General features: G+C 43.7%; 1 long non-coding RNA gene and 1 other non-coding gene across 2 annotated transcripts; one reads left to right on the top strand and one right to left on the bottom strand.

Annotated features, from left to right (window-relative positions):
• LOC126272149 (uncharacterized) lies at positions 1-25,942 on the top strand. The gene is made up of 3 exons (XR_007549183.1): positions 1-108; positions 5,550-5,625; positions 25,752-25,942. It is a non-coding gene; the product is annotated as an uncharacterized LOC126272149 (long non-coding RNA).
• Positions 18,862-18,936, bottom strand: Trnas-cga (transfer RNA serine (anticodon CGA)). Its single transcript has one exon. It is a non-coding gene; the product is annotated as a tRNA-Ser (tRNA).
• Positions 25,943-26,603: the final 661 nt, after the last annotated feature.

Raw genomic sequence — 26,603 nt, forward strand, 5'->3', positions numbered from 1 at the left:
CAAGCACTTAAGGGGCAGATAACGAGACCTATAAAAGCTCCATAACAGCTGTGGCTCGGCATTTCTGTTCCTACATTGGAGCTGAACACCTGTACTAAAAATCCGTTGGTAAGTTGAAGACGAAATAGTTAATCCAATATTACGTAAACTAACTTATGGTAAGAATAACTCACACACACCTATGCCCGAGGGAGGACTCGAACCTTCAGCGGGAGGGGTCACGCAATCCGTGACATGGCGCCTTTTTTTTCCTTTAATCACGTTTTGTTCGTAATTGATCGTTGTGTTTGTTCGGGGTTGACGTCCTATGACTCTTCTTGAAGTTCATCGTTGATACATTAACTCCATTTTTTAAAAATTAAAGACGGCAGCTAAGCCTCTGACCGAACACGCTGAGCTAACGTGCCGGTGCGCCTCTAACCGCACGGCCATTCCGTGCGGCATGGTACAGCAGAGAGAGAGAGCTTCAAGGTGGTTCATTGAACTCCCTGCCAGGCACTTAATTGTCAATAGTAGGGTAATCAAGTAGATGTAGATAGATCTGGATGAAGTAAACTGCCCGTCAGATTTACAAAGAAATGCTGTTTTTCATGTTTAAAGGCCAAAATCTCCATCACATTCTGTATCCATATTTTCATAATGACCACAGAATATATTTTATAAATAAATGCGAAGTGCGTCTGGAGTAAAATACTTTTTAATCAACTGCAGTAAGCTTAAGACGAAAAAAGCAATAATAATTCATTATAATAGCTGCTGCAGAAGATGGCCGTGGAAAGGAACATGCCATTTTTAAGCAAATCTTTTTGTTTCCGTATACGCTGTTTTACTTTACGCTTGCCAGTTAGTTCGCTTCGTCATGGAATCTCTCCGAAATACTAAAAAAAATTCCGCATGTAAAAAGTTTGTTCCGAGAGCTCTGTTCAACAAAAACGACTTTTCTCTATTTTCCTGTTTGAAGTTAGGATCTAGCTAGCGTTTCGTCCAGTTTCTAGCAGGTGCTTTCGACGTAGTCCGACGTATTAGCGATAGGCGACAATGTTTCATACTCTTAGGTTCATGTAAGATGAGGTACTGCGACCCATTCGTAAAACATAGCAAACGGAACGTGCCAAAACGTGACAGTCTCACAGACCAGAATCCAATAATTCCCGAAACACCCTCATTTTTAGCATGTACTTTCGTCAGAGAGTCATTTGATACCTGTTAGGCATCACTGATATACTGAAAGAGGTAAGTGGCAGACGCTAAAATATGGGAGGAAACTGTCCCTCGGGTACTTGTTTAGAAAGTTCCAGAAACTGTAATAAGTGAGGAATCAAGGAATATACTGCACCCCTATATGTCTCGAAGTCAAAATTAAACTAAATACAGAACGTATAGGGCCATTTAAGCAATCGTATTTCCCACAATCCTTACGGGTGCAGTGGGAAGTACCCTCTGCCATGCGCTTTACAAGGGTTTTTGGGATATAGGTGTAGACCTAGATGTTAAGAGCTGCTAACTATTTTTGACACCGTTTGTGAATGCACGTGTCCATCGTGATATCACAGTTTGCACATTTTTCATTGTCTGCACCCGGAATGAGAAAAATTATTTCTCTCTATCTCATGCACCTTCTGCACCACTAAACATATCCTCCAGGAGACAGGCAGTATTGAAATGCAGTGATAGAGTTCCGGTTGATTAGCGTACGAGATACTAAGGGCAATGTAGACCTTATTTTAAGTGGCTTTAATTCGAGTCCCCACTAAACGTAGATTCCATGATCCACAAATCCCATGGACATACTTATCTAGTAGTCGTTTGTTGTGCAGTGTTGCACATCCAAGGCTTCATATGTTTATTGAGATGTTTTTTCAATTAATAAATAGCATACAAAATCTTTCAATAATGTTGCTTTGTTATTGTTATGTACATAAACAGTAATATGAGATCGGTGGAGCGAAATATCTCGTTGCCCCAGTTTTGCCACCTTTACCGTAGTCAAAAACATTACAGCGTCATCTTGGAAACGTACGCATATCTGTGTATCGGAAAGAGTGTCTGCCAGGTACAATCGTCGGTGCCGTGTCAAGTCTAGCACCGCAACTGCCCAAGGGTCGAGTGTTCCCTTCAGAGAGGGGTGCTGCTTTTGCTCTAGTGGGCAGTGACGTCATATTCATGCCGTCAGACAAACACTACACCAGATTTACAAAGCCTCCTTGTGCCTCAAATTAATTTACATCTAATTTAAGTAATGTTGATGACTAATTAAAAATACAGTTCAGTTAATCCAAAATGACCTCGGGAGTCCCTCACAAACTGCCAGTTCTGATCGCATGCAAAACGTGATTATAACACACTAGTGAAACACAGTTGTAAAGTGAAGGAGGAGCCAAAAACCATACAGACACAGAAGTCAGTAGAAAATATCAAAATAAAAATCAAACAGGTGATTAATATCAAATGATTCCGTTTCATAGACTGAATGTCTATGGAAAGAATTATGAAAAGTTCTTGATGCAGCTTTATTGACTTTTATAATCAATTAATTGTAATTAAATTTTGTATAGTGAAATTAGTTATTAAAAATCATATTTTGACGTCGTGTTTCGAGTGAAGGCTTTTCTAAAAAAAGTGTCAGAGCGACGATGAGTAGTGCACTCAAATGAGGCTTTGTGTATGTGTGTGTGTGTGTGTGTGTTAGCAAAGCTGCGGATGATTTCTAAGTCAAACCAAGCACGAAAACTTGAATCACACGAAGAAACGGACAACTAATTGAGAAAAAAAAAAAGAAAAAACTTGGCCAGATGCGAGTAAGACTCGCGTACTGGGGGTTCAGTACAGACTTAATGATGTATACGGACAGTTCATCCAGTCAGGGAATCGAGAATCTGGGCAGTTTTTGCCGGTTGTCGAGACTGATGCAAGATATCTAGCCCAGCGATTCAAAAATTTTCGAGATTGTTTTAATTTCAGTAACACGAGTATAAATGTGAAGTTAAGTTAAGCAGGAGGCAGGATACCATTATTATAATGATCAGTAGTTCTCCATTCAGGCTGATTGAGTCGCAATGGCAAAAGTCAAACATTACGCAGTGAATGACTATTGCTCATATGGGACGTTTCGGAATTTATCCGTCATGAGATATCCAGGTGTGATTATTGCACGCTAGATTAGTCTACGAGTATTTGTTTCACATAAAACTTGAAATGCCGTATCCACGTGCAGTAGCCGCTCTTAGATATCTGATGATGGATAAATTCCGAAACGCTCCATATGAGCAATAAAGTCATTCCTCGCCTGATGTTTGAATTTTGCCACTACAACGCAGTCAACTTGAATGCAGAACTGCTGATTGCATTGATTTCAAGTTTGACGTTGAATAACAAATGACAAAAGATATATTTTTCATGTGACATAATTACAAATTAACAATATTTTGTATTTTCTCCTTTACTTGCACTGTGAAACCTTGCTTCTTGTCGAATTTCATGGTTTTAGATCAACGGAAAGTGCCTTATAGTTTTCGATGAGTGAGCTTGCGAATATCAAAATATGTGCCAGAAATGGCACTGCGTTGACTTAGAAGCTTAAGTTTTTCACCGCCAAGGAATCGTAGGTCTTAGTATGAGACGTAAATTTCAACTTGATACATCTACCCTTACCTAAGAAAATCCGTCTCAACAGAAGGATAAACACACAGTGTCATATAACAAATGACAATTTTTTTTCGTCCTATTACAAATTTACACATTTCAGATTTTTTTATTTCGTTGCATTATGATACCCCTCCTTTTTGCCAAATTGAAAGATCATGGTCCTACGGGAAGTACCCTATAGTTTATGATAATTGAGTTTGCGAGTATCAAAATATGTGCCAAATGACCGTAGCTGCCAGCCGGCGAAGCCGTGCGGTTCTAGGCGCTACAGTCTGGAGCCGAGCGACGGCTACGGTCGCAGGTTCGAATCCTGCCTGTGTGTGATGTCCTTAGGTTAGTTAGGTTTAATTAGTTCTAAGTTCTAGGCGACTGATGACCTCAGAAGTTAATTCGCATAGTGCTCAGAGCCATTTGAACCATTTTTTGACCGTAGCTTTTGGTTGCATTGACTTAGAAGCTCATATTTATTACGTCGCCAAAGGACCATAGACCTCAGTATGTGACATAAATTTCAGCTTGATACGTCTATTTGTTCGTGAAAAAAGGGCTTTTTAACTGTTGGGGAGACAGCTTAGTATCCTATAAGGGTTCCATTTTTACCGACTGGGGAACGGAATGCTAAAAAGGATACCGAAAGGACGGATAATTTCAAATAATTTTGTATAGTGGCGGAAAATTCTTCTTGCTTTACGTCATCATCAACAGCTATTTCTTGGAACTTCGATTATGACAAACAAAACACGATTTGGAATAGAGTGATTGGTTGCAGTCAATCTTAATTTTTTGGAAAAAGCGGAGAAAAGCTGATGCTGCAAATTTATGTATTTAGTAAATGCTTTCTGCTAGCCGTGGTCGTCCTGAAAATAGGCAGCATTTAGTTCCACTAATCAAAGAAAGCAAACGTGTGTTCTTCACGCAGTCTTAAAAATATGAGTAACGCTATGACTATCTTATTAACAATAGTAGTAGAAAGACGCCTTCCTTTCTGGTCATTACTAACCAATTGAAATCATTCCTATAAGATAATCCTGCGAATTGCTCTTTCTGATGGACCATTAGACTGCCGACTCTTCTCGCACAAATTATCAGTCTAATATTTCATGTGGGTCTTTCATGCGAATGTGGAATCTGGTTCACAAAGTGGATTAACTGTGATATACGATGAATTTCATATGAAAGGTTATCCATGTTACCCTTCGGCGTCCCGTATTGCCAGCTTTCTCAAAGACCGATATAGCGATGGTTGTCTGTGTCTATCGTTCGTGTATCACACCTCGTTGTATGAGCTGGTCGCAAATAAAATTTCAGATGTATGGCGAAACTTCGAAGTGGGGTAGCTCGTTGCAAAAAAATTGTTATTAATCTAAATTGGAATATTTAAGTTAAACACATTATTAAAACTTCCACTGTTCTTACACATATTCGGCAACATGAACACAGCTGTAGAAAAAATATAAAATATAGGCTCTGAACAACTTCGAAAAGTCGAGACACAGATTAAACTGAATATGAAAGGAAGCGAGCGAGAAGAGTGTTCCAGAACATATATCGTTTAGGACTTGAGACTAGATAAAAGCCGGGATGTTCAAGAATGGGGAAGACATAATCGAGATAAGTTGCAACTATGGGTAATCTTCTACCACAGGGCTGGGTGGAGGTTTCCTGTTGGTAGATACACTTTCGATATCTGGAGGAGCAAAAGCTTCATAGGCTAGCCTAGCATCTTCTGTTCAATTGTTTTAACACATTCAGACTTACATCCGACCGTTTAACTTTCTTTAGGTTTGTTTTCAGTCAAAGTAACTTACTCTGGGACTTCCTATGTGTTTAATTGGCGAACCTTCCCAGAGATTACACAGAGTGAAATTCACATGAAGCATACACTTGTGTCTCTCTTGTTACAGCAATATGAGTGTCCTGCCAAAATTGTGCTTCTTCTTGCTGCTGCTGTCTGTAGCCAGTGCGAATGATTCATACCAGGTAAGAGCAAAACATTTATTCTTGAAGCTCACCTTCCCTCCTCAAGTCCTCGTATTCTGATGGATTATTAGTGTAAGGTGTTCATTTGTTTTTATGCTGGTTTATCCCATGTGAACTCGTACGCCTTAATGTTGAAATAAATGAGACCTGCAAATGATGATTGTAGTTGTTTGAACGATCCACTTTAGTTTATTGGGGCGCCTTCAAACAGAGTTAAAGTTTTAAATAGCGGAATCTGGAAGCTAGTAAACAAAGTGTGGACAGGGGAAAATATTAGTAAAAATCTGAAATTTAGTTAATAAACTGTTTCAAGTACTTAGGACGCATATTCTCACAGGATGGCAACATAGCGAAAGAACTGGCAGAGGTGGTGTAGCGAAGTTAATGCAGTGAGCGCTCAGCTACGATCTTCTCTCTTCTGCAAGAAGGAAGTCAGTACCAAGACTATGTTATCTGTGCACCGTTCAATCTTTCGACCAACTTTGTTGCATGGAAGCGAAAGCTGGGTGGATTCAGGTTACCTTATCAAGGTTGAGGTTATGGATATGAAAGTATCTAGGATGATTGCAGGTACTAGTAGATGGGGACAATGGCAGGAGGGTGTCCACAGTGAGGAAATCAAACAAAAACTGGGAATGAACTCTATAGATGTAGCAGTCAGGGCGAACAGGCTTAGATGGTGGGGTCATGTTACACGCATGGGAGAAGCAAGGTTACCCAAGAGACTCATGGGTTCAGCAGTAGAGGGTAGATCAAGGAGAAGGTACCTGGATTCGGTTTAGAATGATATTGAAGTAATAGGCTTAACATAAGAAGAGGCACCAATGTTAGCACTCAATAGGGGATCATGGAGGAATTTTATAAGGGGGACTATGCTCCAGACTGAACGCTGAAAGGCATAATCAGTCTTAAATGATGATGATGATGAGTCTAATAAATATATTTCGCTTGCTACGAGAAGCAGAGAAGTACGAGTGTCGCACACATGCAGTCGAATGTTGAGTGTAGTGTAACGGTCTTAGGAAACCTTACAGGAAAGTCGGAAGAAAAGCTGAATAGGCAAAGTTCTGCTGATAGGGAGCAATCATGAGAAACGTGTAGGTCAACAGCTACAGAACGACTTAGGTTCTGGGTACCCAGGTCGAAGTTCTGTTGAACCAAGTACGAGTCTTACACGGCAGGTAACACACAACAAAAATGTAAGAATTTTACCAAAGACAATCAGGTGTTGAGAACTGTGAGAACTGGAAAGAGACAAAAAAAGCTTAAAGTACAAAATTAGATGTGATCTGTACAAAATACACTACTGGCCATTAAAATTGCTACACCACGAAGATGACGTCGTGCAGATGCGAAATTTAACCGACAGGGAGAAGATGCTGTGATATGCAAATGATTACTTTTTTAAGATCATTCACACAAGGTTCACGGCGGTGGCGACACCTACAACGTGCTCAAATGAGGAAAGTTTCCAACCGGTTTCTCATACACAAACAGCAGTTGACCGGCGTTGCCTGGTGAAACGTTGCTGTGATGCCTGGTGTAAGGAGGAGAAATGCGTATCATCACGTTTCCGACTTTGATAAAGGTCGGATTGTAGACTACCGCGATTGCGGTTTATCGTAGCGCGACATTGCTGCTCGCGCTGGTCGAGATCCAATGAAAGTTAGCAGAATATGGAATCGGTGGGTTCAGAGGGTAGTACGGAACGCCGTGCAGCATCCCAACGGCCTCGTATCACTAGCAGTCAAGATGAAAGGCATCTACATCTACATCTTCATCCATACACCGCAAGTCACCTGACGGTGTGTGGCGGAGGGTACCCTGAGTACCTCTATCGGTTCTCCCTTCTATTCCAGTCTCGTATTGTCGGTATGCTTCTGTGTGGGCTCTAATCTCTCTGATTTTATCCTCATGGTCTCTTCGCGAGATATACGTAGGAGGGAGCAATATACTGCTTGACTCTTCGCTGAAGGTATGTTCTCGAAACTTTAAGAAAAACCCGTACCGAGCTACTGAGCGTCTCTCCTGCAGAGTCTTCCACTGGAGTTTATCCGTTATCTCCGTAACGCCTTCGCGATTACTAAATGATCCTGTAACGAAGCGCGCTGCTCTCCGTTGGATCTTCTCTATGTCTTCTATCAGCCCTATCTGGTACAGATCCCACACTGTTGAGCATTATTCAAGCAGTGGGCGAACAAACGTACTGTAACCTACTTCCTTTTTTTTCGGATTGCATTTCCTTACAATTCTTCCAATGAATCTCAGTCTGGCATCTGCTTTACCGACGATCAACTTTATATGATCATTCCATTTTAAATCACTCCTAATGCGTACTCCCAGATAATTTATGGAATTAACTGCTTCCAGTTGCTGACCTGCTATTTTGTAGCTAAATGATAATGGATCTATCTTTCTATGTATTCGCAGCACATTACTCTTGTCTACATTGAGATTCAATTGCCCTTCCCTGCACCATGCAGATCCTCCTGCATTTCAGTACAATTTTTCATTATTGCAACCTCTCGATACACCACAGCATCATCTGCAAAAAGCCTCAGTGAACTTCCGATGTCATCCATCAGGTCATTTATGTATATTGTGAATAGCAACGGTCCTATGACTTTCCCCTGCGGCACACCTGAAATCACTCTTACTTCGGAAGACTTCTCTCCATTGAGAATGACATGCTGCGTTCTGTTATCTATGAACTCCTCAATCCAATCACACAATTGGTCTGATAGTCCGTATGCTCTTACTTTGTTCATTAAACGACTGTGGGGAACTGTGTCAAACGCCTTGCGGAAGTCAAGAAACACGGCATCTACCTGTGAACCCGTGTGTATGGCCCTCTGAGCCTCGTGGACGAATAGCGCGAGCTGGGTTTCACACGACCGTCTTTTTCGAAACCCATGCTGATTCCTACAGAGTAGATTTCTAGTCTCCAGAAAAGTCATTATACTCGAACATAATACGTGTTCAAAATTCTACAACTGATCGACATTAGAGATATAGGTCTATAGTTCTGCACATCTGTTCGACATCCCTTCCTGAAAACGGAGATGACCTGTGCCCTTTTCCAATCCTTTGGAACGCTTCGCTCTTCTAGAGAAATACGGTACACCGCTGCAAGAAGGGGGGCAAGTTCCTTCGCGTACTCTGCGTAAAATCGAACTGGTATCCCATCAGGTCCAGCGGCCTTTTCTCTTTTGAGCGATTTGAATTGTTTCTCTATCCCTCTGTCGTCTATTTCGATATCTACCAATTTGTCATCTGTGCGGCAATCTAGAGAAGGAACTACAGTGCAGTCTTCCTCTGTGAAACAGCTTTGGAAGAAGACATTTAGTATTTCGGCCTTTAGTCTGTCATCCTCAGTTTCAGTACCATTTTGGTCACAGAGTGTCTGGTCATTTTGTTTTGATCCACCTACCGCTTTGACATACGAACAAAATTTCTTAGGATTTTCTGCCAAGTCAGTACATAGAACTTTACTTTCGAATTCATTGAACGCCCCTCGCATAGCCCTTCGCGTAATTTTTGTTTGTCTGCAAGGCTTTGACTATGTTTATGTTTGCTGTGAAGTTCCCTTTGCTTCCGCAGCAGCTTCCTAACTCGGTTGTTGCACCACGGTGGCTCTTTTCCATCTCTTACGATCTTGCTTGGCACATACTCATCTAACGCATATTGTACGATGGTTTTGAACTTTGTCCACTGATCCTCAACAGTATCTGTACTTGAGACAAAACTTTTGTGTTGAGCCGTCAAGTACTCTGAAATCTGCTTTTTGTCACTTTTGCTAAACAGAAAAATCTTCCTACCTTTTTTAATATTTCTATTTAAGGCTGAAATCATCGATGCAGTAACCGCTTTATGATCGCTGATTCCCTGTTCTGCATTAACTGATTCAAATAGTTCGGGTCTGTTTGTCACCAGAAGGTCTAATATGTTATCGCCACGAGTCGGTTCTCTGTTTAACTGCTCAAGGTAGTTTTCAGATAAAGCACTTTAAAAAAATTTCACTGGATTCTTTTTCCCTGCCGCCCGTTATGAACGTTTGAGTCTCCCAGTCTATATCCGGCAAATTAAAATCTCCACCCAGAACTATAACATGGTGGGGAAATATACTCGAAATATTTTCCAAATTATTCTTTAGGTGCTGAGCCACAACAGCTGCTGAGCCCGGGGGCCTATAGAGACATCCAATTACCATGTCTGAGCCTGCTTTAACCGTGACCTTCACCCAAATCATTTCACAATTCGAATCTCCGTGAATTTCCTTCGATACTATTGCACTTCTTATCGCTATAAACACGCCTCCCCTTCACTGTCCAACCTGTCTCTGCGGTATACATTCCAATCTGAGTTTAGGATTTCATTACTGTTTACGTCTGGTTTCAGCCAACTTTCTGTCCCTAGTACTATATGGGCGTTGTGACCGTTTATTAATGAGAGCAGTTCTGGGACCTTTCTATAGACGCTCCTGCAGTTTACTATTAGCACGTTAATATTGTTATTCCCTGTTGCATTTTGCCTACTCCTACCTTGCCGCGTCTCAGGAGGCGTCTTGTCGGGCCTAGGAGGGTATTCTCTAATCTAAAAAACCCCCATGTGCACTCCACACGTACTCCGCTATCCTTGTAGCCGCGGATCGAGAAATTTGCACCCCAGCTCTCCGCAGAATCGTCGGAGCCTCTGGTTTAAGCCTTCCACTCGGCTCCAAACCAGAGGACCGCGATCGGTTCTGGGAACGATACTACAAATAGTTAGCATTGATTCCACCCCGCGAGCGAGGTTTTCCGCCTTCACCAATTCCGCCAACCGCCTGTACGAACTGAAGATGACCTCTGAACCCAGACGGCAGGAGTCATTGGTGCCGACATGAGCAACAATTTGCAGTCGGGTGCACCCAGTGCTTTCTATCGCCGCCGGTAGGGCCTCCTCCACATCTCGGATGAGACCCCCCGGTAAGCAGACAAAGTGAACACTGACCTTCTTCCCCGACCTGTCCGCTATTTCCCTAAGGGGCTCCATCACCCGCCTAACGTTGGAGCTCCCAATAACCAATAAACCCCTCCCCCCGTGTGCCTGCTCGGACCTTGCTGAAGGAGCAGCCACATGTCCACTCACAGGCAGAGCGGGCGATGCCACACGGCCAGCCTCCACATTGACCCTACGCCTCGAGCGCCGTGAACGCCGCTGAACCCGCCACTCCCCTTGGGGAGAGGGTGGCCTAACCGCGCCCGGTACCCGCAAAGATGTGTCGACAAGGCATTTTATCCGCATGGCTGTAACGGATCGTGCATACACGTCTCGATCCCTGAGTCAACAGATGGGGACGTTTGTAAGACAACAACCATCTGCACGAACAGCTCGACGATGTTTGCAGCAGCATGGACTATCAGCTCGGAGACCATGGCTGCGGTTACCCATGACGCTGCATACACGCAGGAGCGCCTGCGATGGTGTACTCAACGACGAACCTGGGTGCACGAATGGTAAAACGTCATTTTTTCGGTTGAATCCAGGTTCTGTTTACAGCATCATGATGGTCGCATCCGAGTTTGGCGAAATCACGGTGAAAATCATTGGAAGCGCGTATTTGTCATCGCCATATTGTCGTATCACCCGGCGTGATGGTATGGGGTGCCATTGGCTACACGTCTCAGTCACCTCTTGTTCGCATTGACGGCTCTTTGAACTGTGGACGTTACATTTCAAATGCGTTACGACCCGTGGCTCTTCCCTTCATTCGATCCCTACGAAACCCTACATTTCAGCAGGATAACGCACGACCGCATGTTGCAGATCTTTTACGGGCCTTTCTGGATGCAGAAAATGTTCGACTGTTGCCATGGCCAGCACATTCTCCAGATCTCTCACCAATTGAAAACGTCTGGTCAATGGCGGCGAACAACTGGCTCGTCACAATACGTCAGTCACTACTCTTGATGAACTGTGGTATCGTGGTGAAGTTGCATGGGCGGCTGTGCACGCCATCGAAGCTCTGTTTGACTCAGGACCCAGGCGTATCAAGGTCGTTATTACGGCCAGAGGTGGTTGTTCTGCGTACTGATTTCTCAGGATCTATGCACCCAAAATGCGTGAAAATGTAATCACATGCCAGTTCTAGTATAATATACACTCCTGGAAATGGAAAAAAGAACACATTGACACCGGTGTGTCAGACCCACCATACTTGCTCCGCACACTGCGAGAGGGCTGTACAAGCAATGATCACACGCACGGCACAGCGGACACACCAGGAACCGCGGTGTTGGCCGTCGAATGGCGCTAGCTGCGCAGCATTTGTGCACCGCCGCCGTCAGTGTCAGCCAGTTTGCCGTGGCATACGGATACGGAGCTCCATCGCAGTCTTTAACACTGGTAGCATGCCGCGACAGCGTGGACGTGAACCGTATGTGCAGCTGACGGACTTTGAGCGAGGGCGTATAGTGGGCATGCGGGAGGCCGGGTGGACGTACCGCCGAATTGCTCAACACGTGGGGCGTGAGGTCTCCACAGTACATCGATGTTGTCGCCAGTGGTCGGCGGAAGGTGCACGTGCCCGTCGACCTGGGACCGGACCGCAGTGACGCACGGATGCCACGTCAAGACCGTAGGATCCTACGCAGTGCCGTAGGGGACCGCACCGCCACTTCCCAGCAAATTAGGGACACTGTTGCTCCTGGGGTATCGGCGAGGACCATTCGCAACCGTCTCCATGAAGCTGGGCTACGGTCCCGCACACCGTTAGGCCGTCTTCCGCTCACGCTCCAACATCGTGCAGCCCGCCTCCAGTGGTGTCGCGACAGGCGTGAATGGAGGGACGAATGGAGACGTGTCGTCTTCAACGATGAGAGTCGCTTCTGCCTTGGTGCCAATGATGGTCGTATGCGTGTTTGGCGCCGTGCAGGTGAGCGCCACAATCAGGACTGCATACGACCGAGGCACACAGGGCCAACACCCGGCATCATGGTGTGGGGAGCGATCTCCTACACTGGCCGTACACCTCTGGTGATCGTCGAGGGGACACTGAATAGTGCACAGTACATCCAAACCTTCATCGAATCCATCGTTCTACCATTCCTAGACCGGCAAGGGAACTTGCTGTTCCAACAGGACAATGCACGTCCGCATGTATCCCGTGCCACCCAACGTGCTCTAGAAGGTGTAAGTCAACTACCCTGGCCAGCAAGATCTCCGGATCTGTCCCCCATTGAGCATGTTTGGGACTGGATGAAGCGTCGTCTCACGCGGTCTGCACGTCCAGCACAAACGCTGGTCTAACTGAGGCGCCAGGTGGAAATGGCATGGCAAGCCGTTCCACAGGACTACATCCAGCATCTCTACGATCGTCTCCATGGGAGAATAGCAGCCTGCATTGGTGCGAAAGGTGGATATACACTGTACTACTGCCGACATTGTGCATGCTCTGTTGCCTGTGTCTATGTGCCTGTGGTTCTGTCAGTGTGATCATGTGATGTATCTGACCCCAGGAATGTGTCAATAAAGTTTCCCCTTCCTGGGACAATGAATTCACGGTGTTCTTATTTCAATTTCCAGGAGTGTATTTGTCCAATGAATACCCGCTTATCATCTGCAATTTTAATAGCCAGTAGTGTAGGTGAAACAGGGTTTCTCCATCTACATCTATATCATACTCAGCAAGCCACCTAGTTGTGTGTGGTGGAGGATACTTTTTGTACCACTATCTGAGCCCTCCAACTCGGTTCCACTCGCGAATAGCGCATGGGAAGAATGATTGTCAGTAAACCTCTGTATTGGTTCTAATTTATCGAATTTTCTCCTCGTGGTCACTATGCGAGAGGTATATGAGAGAATGTATTACGTTTTCTGTCTCTTCCCGGAAAGTGCTCTCTCGAAATTTCAATAGTAAATCTCTATCGTAACGTCTGCCAATGGAGTTTCTTGAGCATATCCGTAACGCTTTCACGCCAGCTAAGCGATTCCGTGACAGAACGCGACGCTCTTCGTTGAATCTTCTCTGTCTCTTGTATGAGTCTTAGATACTGATACTCAAGAATCGGAAAAAAGCTCCTTTTAAGCCCTTTCCTTCGTAAATTAGTTATGTTTCCTGAAGGCGGTGGTCCTATGGCACCATGAGTAGCTCTGGGTTCCCTATGTCGTCAAGACCGTAGACACGGAGCCTTACAGACTCCTTGTGACAGCAGCTAGATCTGTTATTGATTGTGTTCCAGTGCACTTTACAGGAATAGTTTTCACAGTCTACACCTGAATAGAAATGGTACAGACAAATTAGCAGATCTATTAGCAGGAAGCATAAGACCGTCCAGCAGCACATATAGGCGAATCCCTGTCTTTAAAGGGTTCCGCCGGCCGCGGTGGTCTCGCGGTTCTAGGCACGCAGTCCGGAACCGTGGGACTGCTACGGTCGCAGGTTCGAATCCTGCCTTGGGCATGGATGTGTGTGATGTCCTTAGGTTAGTTAGGTTTAAGTAGTTATAAGTTCTAGGGGACTAATGACCAAAGCAGTTGAGTCCCATAGTGCTCAGAGCCATTTGAAGCATTTGATTTAAAGGGTTCAGGTAAGACAACGGTTTTAGGTTAAACTCGGAACTCACACAGACCGTATAAAAGGAAATTACATTGACTGGGACGCACAGTTCATCAAATAAGAATGTAGACGGAGAGAGAAATTAATTTACTTCATTTGAACACTAGGGGGAGGGAGGGGAATAAAGAGAATGAGTTGTTAGTTTGCTGGGTAGATCTCAGTAGCTTAAAAAATGGATGTCAATAGTTAGTCTGAGCACCACATAACCAGGAAAATAGAAAACCGACAAAAACGTAAAGTAAATCGTCAAAATTAGCGGCATATTCATGAAAAATGAATGTCAGTTCAGGAATATAGAAATAAATACATTCTATAGGAAATAGAATATAGGATCATCTTCTTGTGAGTTAATAGTGTAATACTGTCAGGAAGATAAAAATAAATCATTATGGAATATTGCTAAAAGGGAACACTACTTAAATTAAAGAGAATGGAAGTATTATATAAAGTACTTGTGAGCTAGTATTTTTTAAAAATTTCTTTTTGTGACTAGGTGAGAAAATTGCTTCAACAAGTTTAGAAAAGATGTAAAATAATACGTTCAAAAAGCAACAGAGGATATTTAGTAAAGTGAAAATTTCTCACATATTCCTGTCTAAAATAAGGAAAACATGGCCCTCAAAGGTTGTACATCCAACAATATACGAAATGTTATGGGTTTATAATATGTAACGTTCTGAGACATATGTGTAACATATATTTAATATTTTGACGTAATTGAGCCTCTATATTGGAAAAGCGACTCCACAAATGTCACCAGCCAGTCACACTCCTCGTATTGTATTTTTGAGAAGGTACCTGAGTAATAGCACTGGATCCTTAGTCAATCATTTGGATTTCAAAATGGTTACTCTACTGAAGGAGCTATTCATACATTCACTAAGCATTTAATAAAATATTTAAGTTGGACAATATCCTCAGTTGGGAAATTTTGTGACTTACTGAATGCATTTGATTGAGTCAATCTTAATATTATTTAGAAAAGTTATGTATTATAGGATAGATGATTTAGTTCATATTAATGAAACAGGAGAGAATTAGATTAAGATGTTAAAGTAATACAAAGAGCGACACCAATCATGTACATGAGGATAAAATGCAACAAGCATTCCACAGGCATCGATAATGGGCACCATTAGTGTTCTTCCTCTATGTTAATAATGTACCATATCATTTGAATAGGGAGACAAATTAATTTCTTTTGTGGATGATACAAGCGCAATTGTCAACCTGAGTGAAGAAGCACCAGCAAGTGAAACAGTAAAAGACAGTTTTGTTACAGTTACTGACTGGTTTTTCATGAATGAGTGCCTTTAAACTTAAAAAAAAACACAATTCATCCACTTTAGTACAGTCAAATACATCCTATCTCCGATTAACAAAATTTACAAACAAATAATAATGAGTATTTTTGAAAATTTTGATTTATGGCATGTGTATTTCTATGAGAAAATAAAGTGAAGGAAAAACATATAGTAAGAATAGTGAAACGTTAGGCTCAACCACTATTGCCATGAGAAAAAATGGTGAAGTTCAAGGAAATAGAAATTAAGAAATTGACATGCTTTTGCATATTTTCAATGAATAATGCTCTGTGGGATGATATTCTGAACTAAGTTCTCTTACAGGTAAAAATAATTCGTTGTTCAAACAAAAGTAAGTAGAGAGGTTGTAGCTGTTGGCTTTTGTCTTGGGTTCTTCGGTCGACATTCTTTTGATGACTTTCTGACAATCCGCCAACACAAGTGGCTAGCGCTGTCAAAGCTTCACCCTTCTTTGCTAAGTGTGGACTGGTCTTCCATCAGCGGTGGAGTGCGAAGATTTGACAATGGCAGCCACTTGTGCTGGCGAAACGTCAGAAAACTCTTCAAACAAACGTCGGTGGAAAAAACCCGAGATGGAAGCCAACAGGCAGTTTGTCAACAAGTGGCCACGAAGACCTTAACAACTTCGTAAAAGTAAATAGAATCTGTTACAGTATCTGCCCTTTTAAAAAGTTCCTATCTAAGACAACAGGACTCGTTGTCATCTTTTGTTCGCATTATTTAAATTCTTATTTTAGTTGTGGAGTGGATAGGGTGTGTGCATGTTGTGTGCAGACGCAAGAGGAACTGGCCACAGTTGGTGAACAGCTGAGGACGCTTTTGGCCGTGGTCAGCGATCTGCAGGCTGCCGCCTCGGAGTCTAGCGGAGGCGCACAAACTGGTGCGTCGCACACGGGACTTTTTTTTCGCTATGGGGCTTAACATCTGAGGTCATGAGTCCCCTAGAACTTAGAACTACTTAAACCTAACTAACCTAAGGACATCCATGCCCGAGACAGGATTCGAACCTGCGACTGTAGCTGTCGCACGGTTCCGGACTGAAGCGCCTAGAACCGCTCGTCCACCCCAGCCGGCTCCTTTATCGAAGTCGGAAACGCGATGGTACGCATGTCTCCTCCTTACACGAGGCATCACAACAACGTTTCACCAGGCAACGCCGGTCAACTGCTGTTTGTGTATGAGAAATCGGTCGGAAACTTTCCTCATGTCAGCACGTTGTAGGTGTCGCCACAGGCGCCAACCTTGTGTGAATGGTCTGAAAAGCTAATCATTTGCATATCACAGCATCTTATTCCTGTCGGTTAAATTTCGCGTCTGTAGCACGTCATCTTCGTGGTGTAGCAGTTTTAATGGCCAGTAGTGTACAAGCGCGAAAGAAGCCATTGCAAATTTGAAATGCTGGTACATTAATAATGAGTATGACCTCCAGAATGTTGAAGGTAAGCTGGCGAACATGCGTTCAGTGTGTTATGCAGGTGCCCGATATCAGTTTGTGGGATGGAGGTCCATGGCTGTTGCAGTTGGTCGTTCAGTACAGGGACAGTTTAGCTGTTCGTATGTGACGCTGGAGTTGTCGTCCGATGATTTCCCACACGTGTTCGACTAGCGACAGATCTTGTAATCGAGCAGACCAAAGCACCACGTTGACCGCTGTCGAGCATGATAGGTTATGTACTGGTAGATAGGACAGCTAGGCTGTGGAAGTGGAAGGGTAGCCCACAACATAGACAGACAACAGTATTCACAATTACAAGGACCCAAGCTTTAATGATCTTCCAGCAATGAAGACCCTTAACAATTCTCAGTTAAACAAGGACATAAACTTGGTTACAGACATATGTTAACCTTTAACCAGTGAATAACCCCAATAAAGAATTCTCATTTAAATAAAACATAGGAAAATGCCCTACCAAAGTGCTTGAATTGTGTGAAATCATGAAACGCTCAGTTACAACTTTTCTCACAAACTACTTAGGAATTTACAGTAAATAAACAAGTTTGATCTGTTTAAGCAGAAGGTAACTGCCAACTCCAAGCGACCGTAGCCACTCAGAGCGGACGACCGCCCCAACGCTGGTCATCAACCGACATCGCCACGGCCCAGTGGCCACCGTGCTAAAACAGACTAACGTTTCGGTAAGCGACCGACAGCAACACAGGAGTAACAGTGACTGAAAGTCGGCGTACGGCTTACGAAACACGGCACACCCTGAAGCGGGAGCGGGCACAGCTGACTAGCGGCCATACAACCGCGAGCAAACAAATCTCACCCCGCCCGTACTAACGCGGGAAATGATAGCGAGCAACGAGACGCCACGCGCAAAGCAGCAGCCGTGCCTACCCCTCCACCACAGAATGTGCCCTGTCTCCTTGTCTATGGTAATACAATTTATAGCACACAAGAAACGATTTAATAATGGCATTAGTTCAACTCAAGATCAGTTAACAGTTAGGTCTAGTAAAGATTTACCAACCGATTTACCTTCAAACCAACTTCCGGACCACAGGCGGAAATTAGTAAACTTGGCATAAGTTTTCACCAGACCGATAAACAAGAAATCAAATTAAACAGTTGCCAAAAATACAGTCACGATACGCAAGTCCTTCAAGACCTTGCTATGTTACTCACAGTTATCATTAACGGCGAAACATACACAAATGAATGACAAGAAATTCACCATTGAAAGCAAAAAAACAACACACCATAAATGTTAAATTAATTAATTTGCAGACGATCCAGTCACTGAAAGCTCAGTTCCACAAGATTAGGAGTAACCTCACTCGGCAGCAATACATTTGTGTGCGTGATAACTAGGTTGCCCAAACAGGACTCCAAAACCCAAGACAACAGGTCACACGTTAGCTGTCTTGTTCTCGGATACTAGGCACCACCGGGCTAAGACAATCGCGACAAAAAAAATCTCTGAAATTACAGCTGCCTGCAGCAAAACAAATGAGTCAGGGTGCATGTACGTAAATCACAAGCCACTGTTCCAGCCGTAGTGTAACCTTTTCAATGCACATACCGACAGAACAACACACGTGGGCATAAACGGAGCAGCAGATGCGGACCAAGCAAACTATACTACGCCAAAATACGACCCACGTCACGTCCACAAACTGGAGCCCTGCTCCCGGAGCTGACGTCTGCTCGCTGGACTGCCGCAACTCTCTGCCCCCCGGAAAGCGATGCTGACTGCCGCCTCGATCACCGTTCCCTTCTCGGCCGTGCACAACTCTTCTCTTCCAGAATGAGATTTATCACTCTGCAGCGGAGTGTACGCTGATATGAAACTTCCTGGCTGATTAAAACTGTGTGTCCGACCGAGACTCGAACTCGGGACCTTTGCCTTTCGCGGGCAAGTGCTCTACCAACTGAGCTACCGAAGCACGACTCACGCCCGGTACTCACAGCTTTACTTCTGCCAGTACCTCGTCTCCTACCTTCCAATCGGGCGTGAGTACCGGGCGTGAGTCGTGCTTCGGCAGCTCAGATGGTAGAGCACTTGCCCGCGAAAGGCAAAGGTCCCGGGTTCGAGTCTCGGTCGGACACACAGTTTTCATCTGGCAGGAAGTTTCATATCAGCGCACACTCCGCTGCAGAGTGAAAAATCTCATTCTGGAAACATCCCCCAGGCTGTGGCTAATCCATGTCTCCGCAATATCCTTTCTTTCAGGAGTGCTAGTTCTGCAAGGTTCGCAGGAGAGCTTCTGTAAAGTTTGGAAGGTAGGAGGCGAGGAACTGGCAGAAGTAAAGCTGTGAGTACCGGGTGTGAGTCGTGCTTCGGTAGCTCAGTTGGTAGAGCACTTGCCCGCGAAAGGAAAAGGTCCCGAGTTCGAGTCTCGGTCGGGCACACAGTTTTAATCTGCCAGGAAGTTTCAACTCTTCTCTTGTCGCCTCAGAGTGCGGCCGCAATGTCCGCTATCCCTTGCTGTCCGCCCAGACTTCCGTACTCGCACTCACTCCCTCGTTAGGACCCGCTCCGACAGGAGGCGCTCGCGATCGCACATAGGGCCAATCTGAACCAGAGGAGTGAGTAATCGATAGCGTCTTGCGCCCGAGAGCCGCGCCGCGGCGCAGGTCACGACAGTGGTATGTGAGCGAGCGTTATCGCGCGGGAACAAACCCCGAGGAATGCTGTTATGAATGGCAGCACAACAGGTCGAATTGCCTGTGTGACGAACACTTCTGCAGTCAAGGTACGTGTGATAACCACGAGGGCACTCCTGCAGTAATTCGAAATCACAATCCAGAGCGTAACTCCAGTTGTAGATCCACTGTGTCTAGCATGCAGACTGGTAGGTTGCAGGCCCTCAACTGGTCTCCTTCTAATCAACACAGGGCTATCGCTGACACCGAGGCAGAAGCAGCTTTCATCAGGAAACACAACAGACCCCCACACTGCCCTCCAATGACCTCTCGCTTGACACCAGATGGCGGTGGTTTGGGGTCAGTGAAGTGCACGCTACAGAGGCGCCTGGCTCGGAGCTGTCCTTAACGTGATTTGTAACAGTTTGTTGTGTCACTGTGGTGCCCACTACTGCTCGGTAGCTGCTGAAGATGCAGCACAGTGCTCCGAACGCGATAGTCTTCCTTTTCGGTATTGCCATGTGGCTGTCCAGAGCCCGGTCTTCTTATGAACTTACATTCCCGTGACCACTGCTGCCAACAAACATGTCCAGTGGGTACATTAATGCCAAGTTTTTCTCGACTGTCGCAGGAGGAATATTCAGCTTCTCGTTGCCCTATTAAAGTATCCAGTTAGTGAAGTCTTGATAATGGCGTCCTTGTCGTCTTACAGGCGTGCTTGACTAACATCAACTCAGCACGTCCAGTTTCAAAGGCAACTAACGCTTGCGACCGTCACAGCGTGTATATAAAACAAAACTGATTTGCCACCTCATAGTGGCGCGACTACCACCTCTCTCATGCGCTTTATGCGAAGTCTGAATAGACATCATCTTTCAGACATGGCTACCAACTTTCGTTATGTCGTACAACTTCTTGATGCTGTGATTTTTTTTTCTGTCAGTGTATTACAATATATTGGCACCTAAAGCGCTTGGGAACGGCCGGTAAGGCCAACATGTACTGTGGTGTGCGTACTGTAAGACCTTCAGTACACACACCATCAGATTATTTTACTTGTCGCTCTAACGAAGTAGGCGAGTGTCAGCAATAACTCTCGAGGTCTTATCGTGGCGTGTTTATCTTCTGCCGTTAGGTCAGACAACAGAAATGCCACTTGCACGCTTAGCGTAGCAGATTGACGGTGACCAACTTTAAACAGAACTTGATTAATTTTCACACATATTCATTAAAAAATAATAACAAGCATAAAAATTACTTAACTTGGTTCTGGATGCTATTTACTATTGACAATCTGAAGTTTCTTTGGTATTGGTATGTTCATCTTATTCTCACATATATCTCTGATACTTGCCAAAAGTGTCTATACCTTTATCTTCATGGCTATCTACAGGAATATGATAATCTTATTAGGCGCAGACTGAAACTGGACTATAGACTGGTGCAGACAAACGTAGAACTCGTACAGACAGGAACAGACTAATGTAGACTAGTACACACTGTTGCAGACAAATGGAGACCGACTAATCGGAGGTCTGTACACTCGTTATAATACCTCGCGCATTCATGTATCACTGCGCGAATGTTATCCGCGAGGAGAAAAGGTTCTACGTTAGCAGCAATCTCATTGGCTGCGTTACATATTAATACGCGGATCGGCGGAAGTAGAATTTGGTCCGTCTCTAAGACAGCGCCATCTTGTAGTGCGGAGACAGACGAGCGCTGCGCCTGCACTGTTGTGCTTAGCGGGGCGCGCTCTAGTGCGAAAGTTGTGTACGCGCTGACTACGTGGAACTATGTACACAACATGTACCAACCGTGCAAAACTAAACAAAGTAAAGAGGTATGGAAAACAACTCATGTGGAAACATATTAGTGTCGTTCAAGAAATATACGGCTGTGAAAACCCAAGATCAAAAGCTTTCAGTTTTTGTTACATGGTGCGCTCATTTATTGAATATTAAATCCCAAGAGGATATAGGTTAATCGCTAAATTTCTACTTGGTGCAGATCTCGCTTTTGCAAATGAGTGTGGAGTTGTTGGTAATGGCAAACTTTGGGAAGGTTGCCACCTCGACGCAGTGGCTGCAGACTGGCTGTCGTCAGACGAGTCCAACAGAGCAGCACTCTGCATACCAGGTGTTCCTTCCAAGGGCCCAGGTCTCAACGGCACAGAAGTATCCACCAAAGTCTTTCCCTATCCTTGCTCCTCTTTACCATTTCTTGTCAGTGGCTCATCTATTGTACGTTCTACAACCTGCGGACTGTAGCGTTAGAAACTCGTGGCTTCCACCAAATATACTTGGTGCCACTTTTGTGAGACCCTGCCCACTCGTCTAATATAGGGTGCCTAGGACGCTGTTTACTCCCATAGCTAGACAAAATTCAAGCAAATCTTATTAATGATGTTTATTACAGTAAATTAAAATGAAAACTTGCGTTTCTACAAAGACGGGTCGCATGCAAATGGCGACACGCAAGTAATCAATGTCCTTCGATATATACAATTTCCGTGCAGGAAAATCACACAAATTCATAAGTCGCTGCTGTGGAGTGTGTATCTCTGCGCGTCTTCTAGTGCTGCTCTTCTAGAGCGGCCGAGACTGGCTGGAGCAGCGCTTACATTCTCCTCGTATAGGTGCCGCTCCTGTCGTGGTGTCGACCTAGTCACAATTCTGTTGGCTGACGTCGTCTCACAGCCTTGTCTGCTGTTTCGTTCCAGGCCGACGTGACGGCGCTTGATGTTACGCATGAACAATTTTTTCCCCGAGAAACACATTGCGATCGGAATTTCGATGTTTGCCTCCCGATGGTTTCTGGTCTTGTGAGAGTCCCTTCTATAACTGGCAGTTTTCCATCGACTCACAATATCGGAACAGCCTCTTTAATTGCTTCTGCCTGCCACACACACTTGCCCAAGACGTAAACTACAGGACACAGTAGAGATGGGAAAAACCCACCGGTTAAAACGGATATCGGTATTTTAGTTCTGAATAACCGGTATGTTTCGATATTTATTTGGGCTTGGCAGTAACAGTCTTTTTTTATATTTTAGTATTAACAGAGCTGAGTACCGAAATACGAATGAGCCATAGCAGCAGTGCTAAAATTTTTCATCTTTAAATAAAACATTTTAAAAAAAGGAGTAACTTCTTTTGCAAAATTAGCAATGATTTGCAGTATTGCGTTATTATAGGAAATGGGATAAGCGATCCGTACTATTTTAATAAGAATGCCAACACAATCGTGCAACAAACCCATAGCATAAAACTGATGAGACAATAATGACCATGTTGCCTTGTGTCTTTGCTTAAGATACTCGTCTGCTTGCCCCCACCTAATCTATACCTAGTCCTGAAATATTTTTACAGAGTGACATACCAATGAAGTGCAATGTTTCATTTGCCTTAAGGACACTATGTAATTGTCTGTCATTTCTGTAAAATAAAAATGAGGAAGGTAATTTCGCTAACAAAAAGAAATTAAAGAATTAACAATTCATACATGGTATACAATAATATAGAATGTAGCTGATCTTCTACCTCTGTCTACATAAATGACCCTACCTGCTTGCCGCTCTTCAAAACCGATAAAAAATGGCTCTGAGCACTATGGGACTTAACTTCTGAGGTCATCAATCCCCTAGAACTTAGAACTGTTTAAACCTAACTAACCTAAGGACATCACACACATCCATGCCCGAGGCAGGATTCGAACCTGCGACCGTAGCGGTCCCGCGGTTCCAGACTGTAGTGCCTAGAACCGCTCGGCCATCGCGGCCGGCAATGGTTTTTAAACATCTAGTAACCCGAATAGTGGTTTGGAGAACTCAGGGCCCTAGAGGCTTTGTCCTATTACAAATACTGTGGCTTCTCATTCCTCCACATGTTAGGTCAGCTCGCCCGTGTTATCATTGATAAGGGACTTTCTGAGCCAAAGGCCCACTCGTGCAACCTTGATGACTGCACGACATAAAGCTTTACGCGTAGCCTGGGTCCTTCAACACCGACATTGGCTGTTGATGGCTGGAAACTTGTTGCCTAGTCGGACGAGTCTCGTTTCAAATTGTATCGAGTGGATGGACGGGTACGGGTATAGAGACAATCTCATGAATCCATGGAGCATGCATGTCAGCAGCGGGCTATTAAAGCTGGTGGAGGCTTTGTAATGGTGTGGGGTTTGTGCAGTTGAAGTGACATGGGACTCCTGATACATCTAGATACGACTCTGGTGACAAGTACATAAGCATCCTGTGTAATCACCCACGTCCATTCATGTCTATTGCGCATTCCGATAGACCTGGGCAATTGAGCAGGACAATGCGACACCCCACACGTCCAGAATTGCTGCGAAGTGGCTCCAGGACAAGTACATAAGCATCCTGTGTAATCACCCACGTCCATTCATGTCTATTGTGCATTCCGATAGACCTGGGCAATTGAGCAGGACAATGGGACACCCCACACGTCCAGAATTGCTGCGAAGTGGCTCCAGGAACACTGTTCTGAGTTTAAACACTTCCGCTGGCTACCAAAGTCCCCATACATCAACGTTACTGATGATATCTGGGATGCTTTGCAACGTGCTGTTCAGAAGAGATCTCCACCTCCCCGTACTCTTACGGGTTTATGGACAGCCCTGCAGGATTCATGGTATCAGTTCCAACCAGCACTACTTCAGACATTAATCGACTCCATGCCACATCGTGTTGCGCCACTTCAGCGTGCTCGTGGGGGCCCAACACAATGTTAAACAGATGTACCATTTTCTTTGGCTCTTCAGTGCATATATAATTGACTGTTGTGAATATGATCTATGGAAAATTTCATTAACTACTCTCAGGTTCTTGCTGTTATATGCTGATGACACATTCTGCGCACATAAAGTGTTGATCACACTTTCCGTACTTGTACTTCACTTATACCGAAGTAACTGTCTTTGTTTGTAGGAAACTCTATGAAAATATTACGTGCAGTTAGCGTGAGAGTATTTTTTTGTCTCTTTTAGCTGAAATTAACAGTATTTGTTTCGTTTGTGTTTAGTGTTAGGTCATTACGTATTGAGAAATACAAAAGGCCAAACATTCTCAAGAGTCCCATTTGCATTATGTGTCAGGAGGTTTGAAGTTTTATCTATGATTACAATGTTACTGCCGGCACCAAAGAGTAGTTATCCTCTTAGTCTAACCCTAAATGCAGAGTTATTGATGAATTATTTTTTCATAAGATGCTGCCGGAAGGAAAAACTGTATTAATGTATTTTCATTCATGTATGTTCTACAAAAACTTTTATTTACCTTTGATTGCTGCTTTCTGTACTCCGTGCAGTCTATTTAACATATAGGAACAGAACTTGTCAGTTATTATTCATCCTATTCCTAATGATTCCAGCTTATTTAGTATAATTTTAAGGGAAACAGTGTCTAGTGCTTTGAACAGACGTACAAAATTACTTGGTAATGAAGTCATGATTGTCCAGAACACGAACTACTACTTCAGTAATCTCTGCTATCGCTTTTTTTTGTAGTTTGACCACTCTGAAAACCAAACTGTGCTTCGCTAGACAGTTTAGTTCAGAAACTTAATTAGTCTTCAATAAATGCTTTTATTATTTTTGCCAGTAGAGAAGAGATGAAGGGCTATAATCTGCTACAGATATTGCATTAAATTCCTTTTGCAGAGGTAAGACTATTGTTTGCTTTATTGGTGCAGAGAGATGGTGAAAACAAAGTGAAATGAAATGGTATAAAATGGAAAAATAGTAGTTAAAATAGTGGAGGATGGATTGTTACGAAAATTTCCAACCTCGAGAAGAAGGAACACGTTCGTAGATCTACTATGGCACCCATGACTGATTACCATGGTGCTTAAAAGGGCAGTATAGAAGAGACAGTGGAAGGAAAGGCGTAGTCTAAAAAATTAAAAACACGTTATGTATATCACATGTAGAGTTGAATATGTTGGCACAGAATATGATGAAATTGATGGCAACATCAAAAATCAGATTACTTGATATGTGTTAATAGTCATGTAAGTGAATGGTATTCATAGAATAAAGTAATGTGTTGACGTAGTGGTATCAATAAACTTCTATATACGCTGTCTATCTGTTTCAGTGCGAAGACCCATGCGCGAATAATCCATGCAAGCTCGGAGAGAGGTGCACCTCAGTACAGGTGCAGTGTTACGTGCCCCCATGTTGCCCCATATCTGAATGCAAGGCAGCTTCTTATGGTTAGGTATAACTGATAGCTTATATTTGTTTACTGAATGTATTGCTAAATACTCATTAAAGAGATACAGTTTACATGTCCCTTATTTTTTCTACCCTTTCACCACTACCGTCAACAGAAGTTCGTCATCAGCACAAGAACACTATATATATACCTACGTTATTGCCACGTATCGGAAGAGTGTACAAGGCAGTGTGATCACTAAATTAAATGAAATATCCTAAGTATACTTAGATACGTCTTTTGGCTTCCAGGTAGCAACAATCTGGTCTGGCTGAGCAGTAATAACTCGTTAATGCTAATGCTCTACTACGCTGTTATAATATGTATGCAGAGTTAATCATTCTTGATCTGATATACCAGCCAAACCAAGAGTGGTTTAGGAAGACTTCCCACACCTACCTAAGCAAATGTAGTGTTGACTTCTCATTTAGTCTGAAACTAAACACACGACATATTAAACCACAAAGAACGACATTTATTCCATTTATGGCTTTCCCGACACTATAAATATTTCTGCAGACATTGAATGATAAATCGGACGGTGTCGCGATAGCTTCACAAAATATTTCAACAGATCACACGTTCTCCATTTTCTGGTAGTGACGCTAACTCAAAGTTGTAAAGTATGGAGGATAGCTCCAACGAAGTTCGGAAAATAGGAAAGAAACCAATCTGTTCTCATAAGGAATTTCCTGAACAGTATAAGAATCATAATTTTGTTTTCTCCGAAAT

The sequence above is a fragment of the Schistocerca gregaria genome, chromosome 5 (genome assembly GCF_023897955.1).
Source record: "Schistocerca gregaria isolate iqSchGreg1 chromosome 5, iqSchGreg1.2, whole genome shotgun sequence".
Taxonomy (NCBI): domain Eukaryota; kingdom Metazoa; phylum Arthropoda; class Insecta; order Orthoptera; family Acrididae; genus Schistocerca; species Schistocerca gregaria.